The sequence below is a fragment of the Epargyreus clarus genome, unplaced genomic scaffold, assembly GCF_041222505.1.
Source record: "Epargyreus clarus isolate Ecla_fem2 unplaced genomic scaffold, WU_Ecla_fem_2.2 ptg000029l, whole genome shotgun sequence".
Classification (NCBI taxonomy): domain Eukaryota; kingdom Metazoa; phylum Arthropoda; class Insecta; order Lepidoptera; family Hesperiidae; genus Epargyreus; species Epargyreus clarus.
The window spans coordinates 11,302,657-11,320,646 of NW_027332235.1; the positions used below are offsets into that span (position 1 = coordinate 11,302,657).

At 34.7% G+C, this 17,990-nt stretch overlaps 1 protein-coding gene across 2 annotated transcripts in view; it reads right to left on the bottom strand.

Annotated features, from left to right (window-relative positions):
* LOC140754440 (uncharacterized) overlaps window positions 1-1,466 on the bottom strand; it is a 75,739-nt gene extending 74,273 nt beyond the window's left edge. The window contains exon 1 of one of the 2 annotated variants that reach the window (XM_073089454.1): window positions 1,333-1,466. The gene's annotated coding sequence lies outside the window, so the exon portion shown is untranslated. The remainder of the gene's footprint in view (window positions 1-1,332) is intronic. The other variant, XM_073089455.1, reaches the window with a different exon arrangement.
* Between the last annotated feature and the right edge of the window lie 16,524 nt (window positions 1,467-17,990).

A 17,990-nucleotide genomic window follows, 5' to 3' on the forward strand; every position in this document is an offset into this window, starting at 1 on the left:
ATACTTCGCCGCCTTGAAATTGAATGAAGCCACAAACGGCTTATTTTAGCAAGTTCTTTTTTGAATCCTTGACAAATAAAAACATTTTAGAGAAAATTTACGAATAAATAACTAATTTACGTTATAATTACGTAATGTACATAATAAATAAATAATTATTTCAAATATTTTAGGGACATTTTAGCACGGAGACGTGGCAAAACTATTTTACGCAACTATTTCAATTCCCAAAACTGGGTACATTTTCTTGTTAGGAGTGAGTAATCTTTACTTATCTATGACTAGTATAGACAATTTATAACTATCGAATATTAGATAAATAACAAACCTATCACGTAATAGGTAGACTTATAACTGTCTTCATGAGTAAGAAAGTTTAGAGTCAAATTATTAGCTCTAGTATAAGCTCACCCCGTTAAAAGGTACTAGACATTAAATGCCTAGAGAATAATAAATATTTCTCAGAAGTGCCTATATTTTTTATTCAGTTCAAGGAGTTCAAGAGCTAATTATTTTCAGTGCTAAAAGATGTGCTAGTTTGTACCTAGAGCAGATCAAAATTCATAAGCTCAAAAAAAATAAAAAATATTTGTTGTCTTTTCGTAATTTTTTTAAATATAATTTACATTCTAATAAGTGTAAAAATTATTACAATTTTTTTAATAATTTTAAAAATGATTATTTCCACTTATATTTACGCATTGTAAATAAAAAAATAATAATAAATATTCACTGGCTACCAAGTGCTTTTTTTTATTATTAAAAATAATAAGGCGATTTTATTTATGTGATAGAATTTTTAAAAATAATGAATAGTTACTATTGTTTCATGTTACATAATTTTTCAGTTAAACGTTTGAATCTAAAATTCACTCAATTATTTTTTTAATTATTATTTACCGTTAATAATAAACAAGTCTTAAAATAAATCAGAAAAATATAATATTTTTATTTTAAACCGTTAAAATATTTCTAAATTTAATTAACGATTTATTAAAGAACTAATTAGCCTTTATTAATTAATTATATATTTATTATTATCCAATAATAAATATGACATATATGACATACACTTAATATTCATAAAAAGTAGTATATGGATATTATATGTATATCTTCGATAATTAAATACCATGTTTTGATATTAATATTTAATTCTGTATTTTTAATCGCATGTTATTAAAAGAATTTAAATATAAATCACCCATTTACATCGCACGAAACTTTTATATCCGCGAAAAGGATCCAAACTTTTAAACTTGGCACAACTTTCCAAAAATTACTAAACACTCAAATATAAACCTATACATTAATTAATAAAAATGTACTCACCATTTAAGGAGTCGCAGATTCCAGAATCACATCACTACACAGCCCACAAGATCACGTCACATCACTAGTATCTCCCGGTGCGCGCTCGCTCCGTACGGCCGCCCAAAAGCTTTTGCCCGCTTGGATCATGCAGGGCGGGGAGCGCCCCCGCCCATGGGATACTATGAAAATATTCCAACACTGTTCTGCGCAACGTATTGTAGTGTTTCGGTTATCATTCAGTTACTCTGAGATATGATGGCTTAGTGGTTTAATTTAATTTAAATTTCAGACATCCGGGTTCGATTATAGGTACCCACTCGTACGTATCTAATTAAACAAGTCACAATTTTAGGATAACGTTTTCGATAATGACAATACACGCAAAGGTCAAAGTTTAGGTCATATTACAATATTTCGTCATCAACCCATTATTGTCCCACTGTTGGGCACGGGTCTCAGAATGAGAAGGATAAGGCCACAGTCCACCGCGCTGGCCAAGTGCGTATTGGTAGACTTCACATACCTTTGACTTTTTTTTATATAAATCTCTCAGGTATGCAGGTTTTCTCACGATGTTGTCCTTCACCGTTTTAAGCAAGTGATAATTAATTTCTAATACCCACATAACTTTGAAAAATCAGAGGTGCGTGCCTAGCATTTGAACCTCGGAACCCTCGTTCGAGAGGCTGCGTTTCTAAATCATTAGGCTATCACTGCTTTTTAAATATTTAAAAGAGATAATAATCGTAACTTTGTAATGAAGCTTTTTATATAAGCTTTATCCCACAGGATGCCTACATACGTGTTAAGACGATTACTACCCACAAAACGCCACACTAGGATTCCCTGTGTTGTGAAAGTCATGAACGCATGCTAATACGAATTTACAAATACCCAAGCGTAGAAAACAATTAGAAATTCGTCATGTAGACATCTAAATGTCTGACCGGGGATTGAACCGGAACAATCTGCGTGTTAGATTAGTATAGTGACCACTCCGATACATTAGTCGTCTAACAGTAGGAAATAACAGCAACATTAATCTAAGGACGAAGATCTGATACGTTTGCCCTTATATGACTCCAAATACACTATATGTAACTTTAATAGTAGCAATGAACAGCTGTTTCACAGTATATCTATATAGAATTGTAACTCGGCCCGGTCCTTGAATTATATACCTACAGAGGCGCTGGGCGAGAGTTAGCGTTAGGGGTATGCGTCTATAGTATTTTAATTACGTCTGACTTTCTTCTAGTTTTTTTATTGTAATTTTATTGTAAATATTTTAGCCTTTACATAACCGCTTTTTAGTAGGCGAGAAGTTGACTGACATTTTGTATTAGTGGAAAATAATAAGTAAATTAATAAGTTATAATAAATAAATTGCAAATTAGTGGGTATGAAAAGTGTAGTTATAATTTGTTCGTGTTCAACCAGAATCTTTTGTTAAATTAAAATTCGTGTGTCATTTTCTTTCGTCCTATCAATTTATTTATTTATGAATCCAAGTATTTTGCTCGGTAAAAAATTGAAATACCAATCTTTTAAAAACAGAAACAATACATGATGGTACCTACTAGTACACACGCTATATAATTGTTTAAATTAAAAAAAACATTACCTAAAAACCGCTGCGGCACATTCGCGCCTGTTCCCATCCCGAGTGCATACCGAAATCGAGGCGCGTAGGTATATCTTGCATTCCGTGCGTTTGTATGAAGATAGAATACTGTATACATACTTATACTGTGGCTGCTGTGTTCTTCTTTGAAGGATGATTGAATTATATGAGGAGTTCTACTAGTTCTCAAAGAAAATAACGTGATCGAGTTTAAGTAAGACGTTTATCTTGCCTGAAGTTGGCTTAAAATCCACTGTCAGTAAATGGCAGACTGCATTCTTATTTTCTACATAATATAATACATAAAATGTTAAAATCTATCGTATGCATATTTTAGATGAACTTAGAGTATTTATAAGATACATACTTTCATCTTCTCTTTAAGAGGGCAAATAGATGATCTTATTGCTCGTCTACGTTATATAAGAAAGTTTACTACCCACGAGGTAGAGTGATAAACATACCGGTCTGACGCGAAGGTTCCGCGTTCGATGCCCGGCAAGGCAGACATCTAAATGATGAATTTAGACTGGCCAATTAACTAACCAAAACCCTGTCACTCTTAGACAAAACCTTTGTCCCAGCAGTAAAACCATAAATTGGTAGATAACTGTTTAAATTAGGTACAAGTTATCCACTAAATACAAGCATTCTGTACCCTTAGTATGAGTTTTTACGTTTTTACAAAAATTACTATTTTTGTATTTGTTTACGTATTTGCCCATACATTTCTAATCAGCGCTCTTAGCGGATTGTGTTAGAACTGATTGGAAATGTACGGGAAATACGTAAACAAATACAAAAACAGTCATTTTTGTAAAAATATAAAAACTCATACTGAGGGTACTGTATACATGTGTAAATCAGTTAGACACGGGTATAACATACTAACAAAATAAGTAACGAGGTAACTTACAAGTGGGAAGTAACAGCGGATCAGTAGTGGCCAGTAATAAAATCTCTCTACGTGGAACTACACGATAACAATAAGAAATGATCAGTATTAAGATGTTTCATACGAGAAGCGTTTGGAACGGTTTAATTCTCTTTGCACAATCATTTGCTCTTATTTTGTATTAATTTATTAAATTTAGGTGAGATATAGGATGAATTATTTGTAAATTAAATTAAATAACATGTGATCTATAAAATATAGTTGTGTAATGAACAGATATATATTTGTTTATTTTTTTTAAGACTAATATTATTTTAACAAATTTTGTTTAATTTATTGGTATCATAAGTATGCGCCTTAGGTTTATAAAATGTTTTTTTTAACACGTTAACTGGTGATTACTTAAATTTTAATAACATAACCATCTACATTACATAATATTCATTAAACTTTATTATTTAAAAGAGTGAGTTTTGCGTCCCTTCTTTTTTAAAATAAATTCTCTGTGAAACAAATAACTCAATTAATTGTAAATAGTGATTTGATTTTTTTAAAGTAATTATTCATAAATGTTTTATATACGAATAAGCACTTTTAAAATGAATTTCAGTTCATATTGATTTATACAGATATAATAATTATGACATAATGAATGTAAGTTTCTAACGCCATATCATAAAACCGTCTGAAATAGTAAATGTAAAAAAACTACATGAACTTGTAATAAAGTCTATTTGAACTTGAATTCGAATGAACATATCACATCGTGCCAAAACTTACTCGTAACGACCGCCAATTAGACGTCATGTGTTGTTCCTTACAATTACTTTAATGGCACAGATCAAAGCGATTAGAGGAGTTCTACATTTGTGAATGGCATGTTAATTGTGTTTAATTTCATACGTGCATATTAGCAATGTTCTTTAGATTTTATGAAATCTGAATAATTCTTTTTAAAATATATTTATTATTTCAATTAACTTTCACTAATTAAATGAAACGGAAATATTCAAATATATATTTGTACAAACGAGCATTTTTAAAATAACTCAAATATTGCAAATTTAGTAATAAATGCAATAATGACTTTTGATAAGTACACACAAAACAAATTAATTTCGAAGCCGCATGTCTTTTTGATACATCTCATGTCATTCACGCATTGCTGGATTGAGGTCTTCTCTTATTCTAGGAAAATGTTCAGTTAAAGTGTACTGCGCTGGCCAAGTGCCAAATCGTAGACACACCTTTGAAAGCCCCATGCAGTACTACAGTTTATAAGTTTTCTGAAAATAACCGCGATCTCGACCGTTTAAATCAATCGACTGTCACTTTTCAAAGCGTGTAAACCGCTTCAAATCTGAAGCGGCCTTACGATCTATTAAAGGGAGGTATTTCTGTTTGGTCCAGTCAGGATCAGAAGTTATGTTTATGGTTGGAAAACTGCCAATTTCGGTTTGATTGTTGGGAGTAAAATATAGTTTACGTGTTCTATTGTGGAATGAAAAATACGTGATTGACTTGTCTAGAATTGAGGTTAGGCTATTGAGGTTGCATTGATTGGTGGCAACTTTTTTGTCGTGTCATTTGTATGAGTATTCATAAAATCAGCTTCCGTATATTTGGATCTGAAAAGTAGGTCATGATTTCTTTTGATTTTTTATGTAAAGTAGCGTTTATATAAAAATTTATAACAATGTCTTTATATACTTATAATCTTGATAGACCTATGAGAACGGGACAAATCTTTTATTTACTTCCTTATTGAATAATTGCGATATTGAGGCGGGATTGAGTTTACCTAGTCTTATTAATCTTATCTTATCTTAGTCCTAGTAATATTATAAAAGCGAAATTTTTGTGAGGATGTATGGATGTTCGTTACTCTTTCACGCAAATACTATTAATCGGATTTCCATGAAATTCAACATACAGATAGTGTACGACTTGGATTAACATATAGCATACTCTTGTATATAATTAAGGAGACCCATGCGAATGGAGTTGTGAGTAAATACTTGTTTATATATAAAGAGATTATTTTTTGCTATAACATAATCGTAAGAGGGATTAAATCTTGCTTTGATCATTTTTGCGTCTGGGAAAACAACTTATGGTAAATACCACTTGTGACAAATTTGGAATTCTGTCTGATTTTTATAGGCCACGGATATCTGTTTACTAACTGAAAATGTGGGATTGATCGTTGCTACCCAGGATTGAGGTCGTACGTACGTAAGTATATTTCAATGAATAGATATTTGTTCTTTTATGGTATATAGTAGCGAACGAACAGGTAGCCTGTATCTCGGGGTCAGTGGTTTCTACCATAATTATGGACATTTCTAATCAACTTCAGATGTTATTGGAGTCTTACAAATATACATTTTACCCGACGATGAAGTTGGAATTTTTCGTAAAAGTGTATTTTTATTACTGAGGCATTAAAATACTCGTCAACCCAGAGCATAACAATAACACTGTTATCAGGCAAAAATACGCTTGAAAAGTCACTGAACTTGATTTTTATGAAACGTATTAATTGAAAAAATATTTAAGACGTTTCAAATTAAATTCAAAAATGCGTTCATAAAACATTTAAACGAATAAACGTTTAACTATAAGTTGACAGAGCCGTAACCTCAGCTTAACGTTGCGGTTAAAACAAATTCCTAACTATAAACTGCAACGGAAACATTGGCGTTGAGTTGTGCTTTTTATTTCGACAATACTTTGTTGGGGAACCTTCTGAAATTTTAAATTCTTTAAAGGGAATAAATGAGTGGTTTGAGGTTGTTTTTAAACTGGCAGTCCGAGGTTCGAACCCTCAGAAATGTGCAAGTTATAAAGTTACTAGCTGACCCGGTAAACGTTGTGTTGCACTATAAATATAAAAAATGTTAAGGGTAAACAACCCTTATCACTTAGGGTTTGAAAAATAGATAGTAGCCGATTCTCAGACCTACTGAATATGCATATAAAATTTGGTGAAGATCGGTAAAGCCGTTTCGGAGGAGTACAGTAACTAGCATTGTGACACGAAAATCTAATATATAAAATTCTCGTGTCACAGTTTTCGTTGCCATACTCCTCCGAAACGGCTTGACCGATTTTGATGAAATTTTTTGTGCTTATCCGGTATCTATGAGAATCGGCCAACATCTATTTTTCATCCCCCCTAGTTTTATATATAAGACTAAGAGCAAATATATCTTGACATAGTTTTGCAAGTTCACCGATTGAATCATTCCATACTTCTATTCAACGATCCGCGTGACGGAGCGGTCACTGTACCGGCCTAACAGGAAAAGGCTTCCGGGTTTGATCCCCGGCCAAACAGATATCTGAATGATGAATAAATATTTGTTCTGGGTCTGGGTGTCTGTGTATTCGTCTTTGTGTGTATCTATGGCACCCACTTTACAAGGAATCCTAGTGTGGGGCTGTGAGTGTAGAAAGCGATTATTTATTTATTTAATTAAATAATGTACAATTTCTTATATATGTATGTTTCTTATGACATTTCTGTAATAGTAGTTATTTTGTATAAATTCATTTGAATTTTTTTTAGAGACCGTTTTCAAAAATCTCCGCTATAATTTCCATTAGTATGCACATCTTATTCCAAACAATCCTATTTCCCAATTATGTCCTATGATTTCGTACACGAGCTGATCGAAATTCAAAGCCAAAAGCTCCAAATATTTGCCCAATCCTATTCGAAAACCAAGGCAAATATTTGGCGGCTCTGCGATTATTTGTCATTTATATCTGACGCCTCTCGTTTAGTGATTGTGAAAGCGATTGACGGTTTATAAAATTGATAGATTTTGAATAAAAAATAAAATGTATTTTGATGTTTTTTTTTCTATTTATTTCACTGCGAAGGTTAATGTTTCTTGAACTTATGTATGTAGGTATGTCTCATTCTTTGGCAGGCCCTAATGTCCTTTTTTTCAAACCTTCAAAAGTTACCCGGTGCCGTGGGAGCGACACGGGGTTATGTGGGACTTTTACCGCACTAAAACCCCCCGGTGGCCGTCCTCGGCGCTGCGTAGAGGACTCCTGGATCTCCAAAGGAACGCGACCACACATACCGCCGTCCTTCCCGGGGAGCAAGAGTGGAAGCTCGATCCGCCCGGCTAGCGACGGGCGGTTCGAGCTCCCACTCTTGCCGCCCGCAACCCCGAAAGACCCTTTTAGTCGTCTCTTACGACGGGCAGGGGATACCGTAGCCCTATTCTGGTCCCGGAACTACAGTGACAGCGCCCTAATGTCCTAACAGATTAACGGGTTTACTTAAGAGGTGTCGCTGGATTTGCCTAAATTGTAAGAGTAAGACTACATTACTTCCGTTTTCACTTGATTGTATTTCAGCAGCCAGGTTTATGTGCTTTTATAAAAAAAAACTAGTTTAATCTGTAAATAATATGATATTATATATCGAACTTTCACGCGTGAGCAACTTGCAGTAGTCGCTTCGCGAAACGCGTGCGTCGCATGCATGACAAGAAAAGTATATTTTAAATAATTAAAGGAGTAGCAGACGAGCATGCAAACCACCTGATGGTAAATGACTGCTGCCCATGGATATCTGTAATCAACCCCTGATAAGATACGAGTCCTACCTGAAGTCGCCCACAGATGCGCCGCTACCCCTGAGAACTAACCTGAAATACCTCGGATAAGTATGCTTCCTATACCACACCCTTTAAACCAGAACACAGCAGCGTTTTACATTGCCGTTATTAGGCAGAAATAGGTGTGACATTGGTGCCGCCGGAGTTGAACCACAGAGAGTTCTACCACCTTCAAAATCTATACAAGTGGCACGCTCATGGACACAATCTCGCGTTACAAGAAAAGGGCCGGCCCTGAGTCATTCAAAACGCTTTGCAATCTGAATCGAATCCAGGCGATAAAACTAGCTTAGACAGAATTTGCCCTTACAATTTACAAGTGATCCCATACAAATCTTGTACTGATCGAAATTCAAAGCCTAACCCTGTAAATATTTGCCCTATTCTCCGCTAAAGCCTGCGAAAATCTTGTTTGTTTGACGATCATTCTTCAGTCATGTCTGATGGTTTAGTGGCTGATCTATTTACAGCTAGATTTGACGTGACGACGACGTGAGAGCGACGCTGGGTTATGTGGGATTTTTAACGCACTAAAACCCCCCCGGTGGCCGACCTTAGCGCTTGGTGGAGAACTCCAGGATCTCCTATGGAACACAAATCCTCCGAGCACGATGCCCCATTCCGGTTCTTCCCTGGGAGTGCAGTTTACGCTCCTCCCACACACCTGGTGTTTACAACGGTATGCGGCCACACACTCCGTCGTCCTTCCCGGGGTTACTGCTGGACGATTCGAGCTCCCATTCTTGCCGCCCGCAACCCCAGAAACCCCCCTTTTAGTTACCTCTTACTACAGGGACAAGAGAGAGAGAATGAACCTGGGACCTTGGAAGATGAAAGCGTATTTCAAATTATTAGAATCTACCTCTATATCACCAAATCAACATTACCGCAACCATACTGCTACCGTGCCGATCACCGGTGCCGGTCAAAACTAACCCTTAACGAGTAATCGCTATCAAAGTTGGTTCTTAAACTGTTATATATTTTGCGTGTTCTAAGAAGATAGTGCTGAGTAAAGCTTAAAGCTTTGGGATCTGAATTACACTAGAATTAATACGACAGACTGTCTTTTAAATGACCTTTCATTCTACATGTATAGTAACTGATTTTCAAAATTATGTGTGTATTAAAAATCACTTGCTTAAGTGCTGAAGGAAAAAAACGTGTGAAGGTGGTAGGACCCTTGGTGGCACCACCGCCACACCTATTTCTACCTAATAACGGCAGTGTTAAGCGCTGCTGTGTTCCGGTTTGAATGGTGTGGTAAGAGAGACAGACCTTTCCGAGGCGTTCCAGCTTAGTTATCAGGGGTTGCGGCGCATCTGTGGCCGACCTCAGATAAGAATATCTAATCCTATCTGGGGTTGAATACAGATGTCCATGGGCAGCAGTAGCCACTTACCATCAGGTGGACTGCATGCTCGTCTGCTACTCCTATATTATAAAAAAATGTGAAGAAACCTGTACGCTTCAGAGTTCTTAAAAATGTATCAAATGTGTGTGAAGTCTACCAAGTCGTACTTGGCCAGCCGCAGTAAACTATATTTCAAGCCTAATCCCTGTTCATTATGGCCTAAGTGACCTAAATCCCTTTCACTGTAAGAGGAGACTCGTGACCACTAGAAGAAGTAATAAATTGAAGATGACGACTATATGTGGAGTTGCTACCAGAATATCCATAGTCATAACAAGCAGAGGGCAGAAGCGCTCCGGGTTCGATCCCCGGCCAGACAGATATCTAAATAATGAATTTAGGCTTCTGTTTCTGGGTTTGACTGTTTATGTATTTGTCTCTGTGTGCCCATAGCACTCACGATACAGGGAATCCTAGTGCGAGAGAGTGAGTATAGAAAGCATTTTATATTTATATTTTTAATTAAATTTGCGTTTGACGACCCGCGTGGCGGAGCGGCCACCATACCGGTTTGACGCGCAAAGGGTCCCGGGTTCGATTCCCGGCTAGACAGATATCTAAATGATGAATTTAGATTTCTGTTTCTGGGTCTGGGTGTTTGTGTATTTGTCTATGTGTGTGTTTGTGTAATTGTCTATGAATGCTAGTGTGGAGCTGTGAGTGAAGAAAGCGTTTTATATTTATATTTTTAATTTAATATTACAAACGTTTGTAAGTAAGGCCGTTTGCGTATGAAAACACAAAACAACTGTAATGTTTACAAAGAACAGACCTAAAATGCGTAAAATTACCGTCCTAGTGCGTAAATATCTTAAACAGAAGTTATTGTCACAAAGGTAGCGAATAAAAAAGTAATAAACAAGAGAAATGGGTGTAGTACTTTATCCTCTTGTCTCACTACAAGCGAGGAATGTATAAGCGATCAATTAAATATATTTTCAAACGATTAAACTTTATTTTAAAAAAGAAACCCTTATAAGATATTTCTTATAAAATTCAATTAAATTAAATGTGAAAACAAATAGTCTTTCGTTTTAAATAAAGACAAACACAACACATGATTCGTAGCATTTTATAGATATGTCATGGACCTACAAAAATCTGATAATTTAAGACTTTCTACAGAATAAGTAATGTATAAAAATAAATCATTAAGATGCTTACCCGATAATGAAATGCCTCACCCGTTATCGAACGCAGGACCAACGTAGACCAAACACCCAAATCCATTGTTGAGATTGTCACCGAAATGGGCATTAAGCCTATGATCCCTGGTGAATTCACACGTTTGATGCCCCATAAGGTATCTCACAGGTCTCTCCATTTGACTAGTACACCCGTCACACCTATTTCTGCTTTATAACAGAATTAATAAACACCTATTTCTGCTTTATAACAGAAACAGCTTTAATTTTAAGGGTGCGATAAACAATACTATGAAAAATTTTACCTTTAATCACGAAAACAGTTGAATGACTTCTAGTAGGACTCTTTTCTTTGTAGTCTTCAAGACATACATGGCAATTACCCGCGACATTAGGTGGGCATGCTCATTTGCTTCAATTACATATAAAACCTTATTTATTTTCTTGCCTTGCAAAGATTTGTGTGAACTTACACAAATCTCGCTAGCTTAAATGTAGCTAGCGCCGATAAATCAGGGCGTAGGGGAGATAGAACAATCCTGAATAGAAATTTGAATTCACTAAAAGCACTAATAAACATAAATATTTATCAAAATTCTGGCGTTGGCACCAACGAGCGAAGTTTTGGATCCCTGTGGAACGACTGAGGGAACGACATTAGGTTAGGAGCAGGGCTGGCGAACCTTTGGCACGCAAGAAGTGTAACTTCTTGTTAAAATAAAAAAGAAGTTTAACTTCTTTTGAGTATTAGGTAAAGATATTTTAATCTACATGTGGTCCGTCACACAGGAATGACAAAATAAACAATATTTTTGAAATTTTATTTGTTTAGAGCTGTAGAGAAACGGTGACAGTAATAGTTAATCTCTCTGACACACCGTCACAGAAAGCCGATAGAATCAAAAATCATTATTTCTGACTAAAACACGTTTAATTTAATTTTAATTAACCGTTTTTATTTATAAATCGTAAATATCATTTTTTAGTCTATACCTTTTAAATCTACGACTAAGAAGTGTTCAACTGTTGTAGAGCGCTTATAAAGTAGAGGTTACATTATCATTATTTAAAAAAATTAAGTCCTTTATTAACAAACAGAATAACCATTGTATTTACATATTTCAAGTCTTGGGCACAGAATTCCATTACCAGGAACAGACAAATGTACAAAGAAAGAACGAAAGTAAGTACATTATTTTTAAAAACACGACAAAATGTTGAAAATAGCAAAAGTATGTAAATGTACCAAAAACATACTTTTCAATGATATTTTCTTTGTGTTCATGTATATTAGGGTGTCCGTTATTTCCCAAATTAGATTTTATTCTGCGAACGCCCCTCAAATTTTTAGGTTATGACCTAAAAAAAAATATCTGACCCAAACCAGCCCTTAATATTCACATTAACCCGTGCCTGAATCATAATACATTTCCCATTTAAATAACATGGGATTTTTGCACTTTTTGCAGTTAATTTTTTTCCACCGAAACAAATGTAGCTAAAAATACTTTGACAGCTGTTTTTTATAGGAAATTTAACGCTCTTCAAAAAAGATCTGAATGCTTTTTGCGATAAAATTTACGGTTTAAAAGTTATTCAACGATAAAGTTGTATTCATAGTTAAATTCATCATGTTCCTATTTTTTATTTACTATCGCTTTTTGTTTGCAATAAAATTATAAAGTAACTCTAATAGGCCCTATGTAAACGTGATTCTACATAAATTTAAGTGTTTAATTTTTTGATCCAAACGTATCAGCTAACATTAAAAATAAAATGGTTATAGCGTTAAAAAATTGTGAAGATTCAGAATTTGATTCATTCAAACGGTATTATCAATACAGATGGTGAGATTAAAAATTTCGAAAGGAAAGATATTGATTTTTTTATTAATTCGAATTCGTTAAATTTTTTCGATAGATTTGATATTAGTGAAGATTTTTTAGAAACTAATGCTGATACGTGGATTAGAAATGATAATTATTTAAATGGTCTGGCAATTGTTAATAATCTGCAAGTAGTAAACGATGTGGCCGAAAGAGCTGTTCAATTGACACAAGATTATATCAATAGATTAACAACTCAAGAAGATCAAAAACAATATTTGATTCAAGTTGTAAGTGAATACAGAGCGAAATATCCCACTGCAACTAAAAAATGTTTGACAAAAAAATTGTAGAATTGAAGAAAGAACTATAATTATTTTGAAATTATTATTTATAAGCAATAATATACTTTATTTTTAACCAAATTTTGTATTTATTTATTTTGTTACCTATCTATATGCATTTAGCTTGATATAAATAAAAATTATGGTGGAAATTGAAAAAAAACGATGAATTTAACTATGTATACAACTTTATCGTTGAATAACTTTTAAACCGTAAATTTTATCGCAAAAAGCATTCAGATCTTTTTTGAAGAGCGTTAAATTTCCTACAAAAAACAGCTGTCAAAGTATTTTTAGCTACATTTGTTTCGGTGGAAAAAAATTAACTGCAAAAAGTGCAAAAATCCCATGTTATTTAAATGGGAAATGTATTATGATTCAGGCACGGGTTAATGTGAATATTAAGGGCTGGTTTGGGTCAGATATTTTTTTTTAGGTCATAACCTAAAAATTTGAGGGGCGTTCGCAGAATAAAATCCAATTTGGGAAATAACGGACACCCTAATGTATATATATGTTTCCATGTGTTTATTTTTTCTTGATTCTTATATTATTTAATTCAGCTTAATATCTAAAGGAATAATTTATCATAAATTTCTTTGATGACCAAAATCTGAAAGCAAATGTGCCTTATATGACAACCCTGGCTGGGACCCTGATTTGTAACTTCTTCCAAGTTGGGATTTCGGATTAATTGCCTTTATCTAGACAAGCCTGGTGGCCGTTTAGACCATAGAGCATATAATACATAGAAATTCCTAATGTCTTCATGGTATTGTACTTATTACATTTTGTACAATTGGCAAATATGGTTTTGTTCAATCCAATAATAAAGCTACCTACAACGTTCAATCTTACTGAGTATGGGTATCTACCGACTGGCGGAAGTACGAATAATACGCCGTTGAGTTGTTCTAATATGGAAAATAGTAGAAAATAAGAAAATGTTAATTCAAGAATCTATCATTTCAATAAAGACCAAAAGTAATGCATAATAGTGATCGAGGTCTAAAAAAAATGTATGCTTGAATAAATATGAGAATTATTACAATTAATGTATACCGTAAACAAGTAATTAATTTAAAAAATCAAAAACCCGACTGCACCAAAAAGGCTGAAGTAGAATTTCCAAAAGCAGTGAAATAGGCATTTCATTATTTTTATCCAGAAAGCCAAATAGAAAGTTTCATAGTAGGTGTCTGCTTCAAAAACAAAAGATGTTCAAACAATATTATCATATTTTATCCTCGTAGTGTTCATTTACGCTATATAAAGAACCTATGTGTAAAATTCCAGCACGCTTAAGTTCAGCGGTTTCCCTTTGCGTTGATCTCTGGCACAGCAACTCTCTCATTTAGTCAGACAGTCATCTCGATGTGTATATACGAGTATATATGTACTAGCTGACCAGGAAAACGTTGTGTTGCCATATAAATAAAAAAAATGTTAAGGATGAACAACCCTTATCACTTAGGTGTAAAAAAAAAGATAGTGGCCGATTCTCAGACCTACTGAATATGTATATAAAATTTGGTGAAAATCGGTGAAGCCGTTTCGGAGGAGTACGGTAACTAACACGAGAATTTTATGTATAAGATATATTATATAATGTATATGTAATCTTAATTTCCTTTATTTGACACTACTCGATAGGTTTTGTTAACTTTTTTTAAAACTTGTTACTATTTTGCGAAAAAAATCACCATTTACGGTCTATAAAATATATAACTTCAGTAAATCAAAGTTTCGGTCATTATTTTACCTCGTTAGAGATAGCATTTCATTATTTTTATCCAAAAAGCCTGATACAACATGTCATAGTGTTTGCTTCAGAATTGACGATTGTTCAAATGAACTTTTAACCCTTATTTTACCCTCTACGGGGTTGATTTTTCGGAGGGGGATAAATAAGTGCGTCCGTGTTCCTATCCAGATAGCCAAATACAAATTTTTATAGTAGTTGCTTCAAAATTAAAGGATTTCAACAAAACTGTTTTCCCCTTTTTTACCCTCTTAAGGGTAGAATTTCCAAAAGGCCTTTCTTAGTACTTATTCAAGCTATATAGAGAACCTGTGTGCAAAATTTCAGAACTGTAAGGTCCTTGGTTTAGGCTGTACGTTGATTTCTGAAAAATGAAAAAGTCATTTAGTTAGTCAGTCAGTCAGTCACCTTACTGTTTTATATATATACAAATATGTTTTTATAATCTCCGTTTAATTTCCTTGCATTTGATACCCTATTCGATAGGTTCGGTTAACTTTTTTTTTTAAATGTCTTACTATTTCGCGCCAAAAATCCGCCATTTTGATTTTTTTTTACTAACACCTATCTAAGGACACTCGGGTCGTTGAGACAAATATAATGACACTTTAACTGTTGAAATTGATCCAGCCGTTTGTTAGATCGGATCAAATAAAGAAAGACAAACATACAAGATACGCGCGAAAAACATAACCCTTCCTTGGCAGTCGGGTAAATATACATTTAATATTTATTTATACAGTTTTTATCATAATCTCATTATGATCGGCACACCACATAATGTATTCATTGACGCTTCCACGCATTGTCCTAGGACCTTTCAGAGTAGATTTTGCTAATAAATCGCACTACACAAAAAAAAAATCAGGTTTCAAAAAGATTTTTGTGTTTACATAAAAGTGCCATGTCATAGCGTACCAAATGCAAGTGCCGCGTCTAAAACTTATCCAGTCTATGCTATCTATGCCGCTAAACCGCTCAAATTGATTCTTGTTTAAACTACCAGTCCTTTTTGGGCTCTCAAACTTGGATCAAATGCAGTTTAGGCTTGCGAATTAAGGAATACGTGAATTGTGTTTAGTAGGAAACTTTGGAACCGAAAAGTTATTTAGTAGTTTGGTAAGATTGAATATTAATTGGTGCTCTTAAGGCTTAGTAGCGCTTGTGGAGTGAGAAGTATATATGGTGTGAAGATTTTTCTAACCGACTTTTGGTAGAACAAGTGGAGATGTTAATGGGTGGCAGTTATCACTTACTATCAAAAAGACTGAAAATATAAAAGTGGTAGAATTCTTTGTAGTTCGACTCCGGAGGCAACGAAACCACATCTTTTTCTGCATTATAACAGCAATGTTAGCCGCTGTGTTCTGGTTTGAGGGGCGTGGTAATGTGGCATACTTACCCAATGCGTTCTAACTTAGTCCCTAGGATTAGCAATACGTCTGTGGTCGTCTTTACGTAGGACTTTTATCTTATCTTGGCAGTCACTTACCATCAAATTTATAGCATACTCCATGCCTACTCCTGTGTTAAAAGTTAAAAGTTAAAAGAAAGGAAGAAAGAAGTAGCAAACAAGAATGCAGTCCAGCAGGATATCGATCAGATGGGTTGTCATTCCTGAGGCCTAAGACGGTCATATGTAAGCAACCTTAAGGTGGAAGAAACCTTTGTGGTTCGACTCCGGCGGCACCGCCACACTTATTTCTGCCTCATAACAGCAGCGTTAATCGCTGCTGTGTTCTGGTTTAAAGGGCATTACCACAGTAAGAGAGCCATACTTTTCCGCGGCGTTTCACCTTAGTCCTCAGGGGTAGCGATGCATCTGTGGACGACCTCAGGTAGGAATATGTAATCCTATCTGGGGTTGATTATAGATGTCCAAGGGCGGCAGTAGCCACATACCATCAAGCGAACTGCATGCTCGTCTGCTACTACTATATTATAAAAAAGCCCTTCTACTAAGACACAGGACGCCTTCTCACTAGAAATAGGGCACCTCCCCGGTCGAACTAGTTAGACCATAATTCAAATAATACACCTTAAATGTACAGAACTCAAACTTAGACATACCTACACTAATTACAGTTAAAACTTTACTGAAACAACTGAAACCCCGGTGTTTTAGTTTCGGTCTTAAAACCCTAGGCATTAATTACAGACTGGGTAATAAGGCCGTGTGTACACGTGACCTGGATTACCCCAGATTCAGATGACCTGCATTCTTTGCGTATAAGCTTTATTGATCTTATAAGATTTTAAGAAATATTTTTATAGTCCAATTTAGTATTATATTTTTTTAATGAGATAATACAAAGAAACAAAAAATATATTCAAGGGATAATCTGAAATGTACTCAGTTTCAATTGGAAAACTTTTATTGAAGTTAAATTGTAACACATTTTGAAAATACAAACTACGCAAGCGAACATCAAAAGTTAGGTAAATGAAAAGAAAATCGATTGTTCATAATAGTGACACACTGTCACTGTTATACTTATTTTAGCATTGCAAAAATAATGTGCTGTAAATCATATACCAATTATTTTTTATAATATAGAAGAAGCTAACTTGTATGTATCCTGAAGTGACTACTGTAGCCCGCGGACATCTGTGATCAGCCCCAAACAACAATAAAGTCTTACTTTAATTCGGTTAAAGATGCGTTGCTATCTGTGAGAACTTAGGTGGAACTCATCCGCCAAGTCGAGCCAAAATATATCTCTTATCGCACCAGTTACGTGTAAGGGACAGCCCTACACGTTAAGGCTGCATCGCGCAACCCTACACCGTGCTCACGCTGCATTGTGTCTTCGCGGAACGGTCAACGCTGACGAGGCGCGTCCCACGTGCAGGTGGCCGTCCGCCTTGGGAACAGTTCACCTCCATCGCATCCTTAAGAGCATCTTATTATTACTTATTGTTACTAGTTGTGTTTAAATTTAAATAAACATTTTAATTCGTTCGCGAAATAGACTATTGCAATTCTTTTCCTCGACGCCCAGCTCCCATAACTCACCCGAACAAAA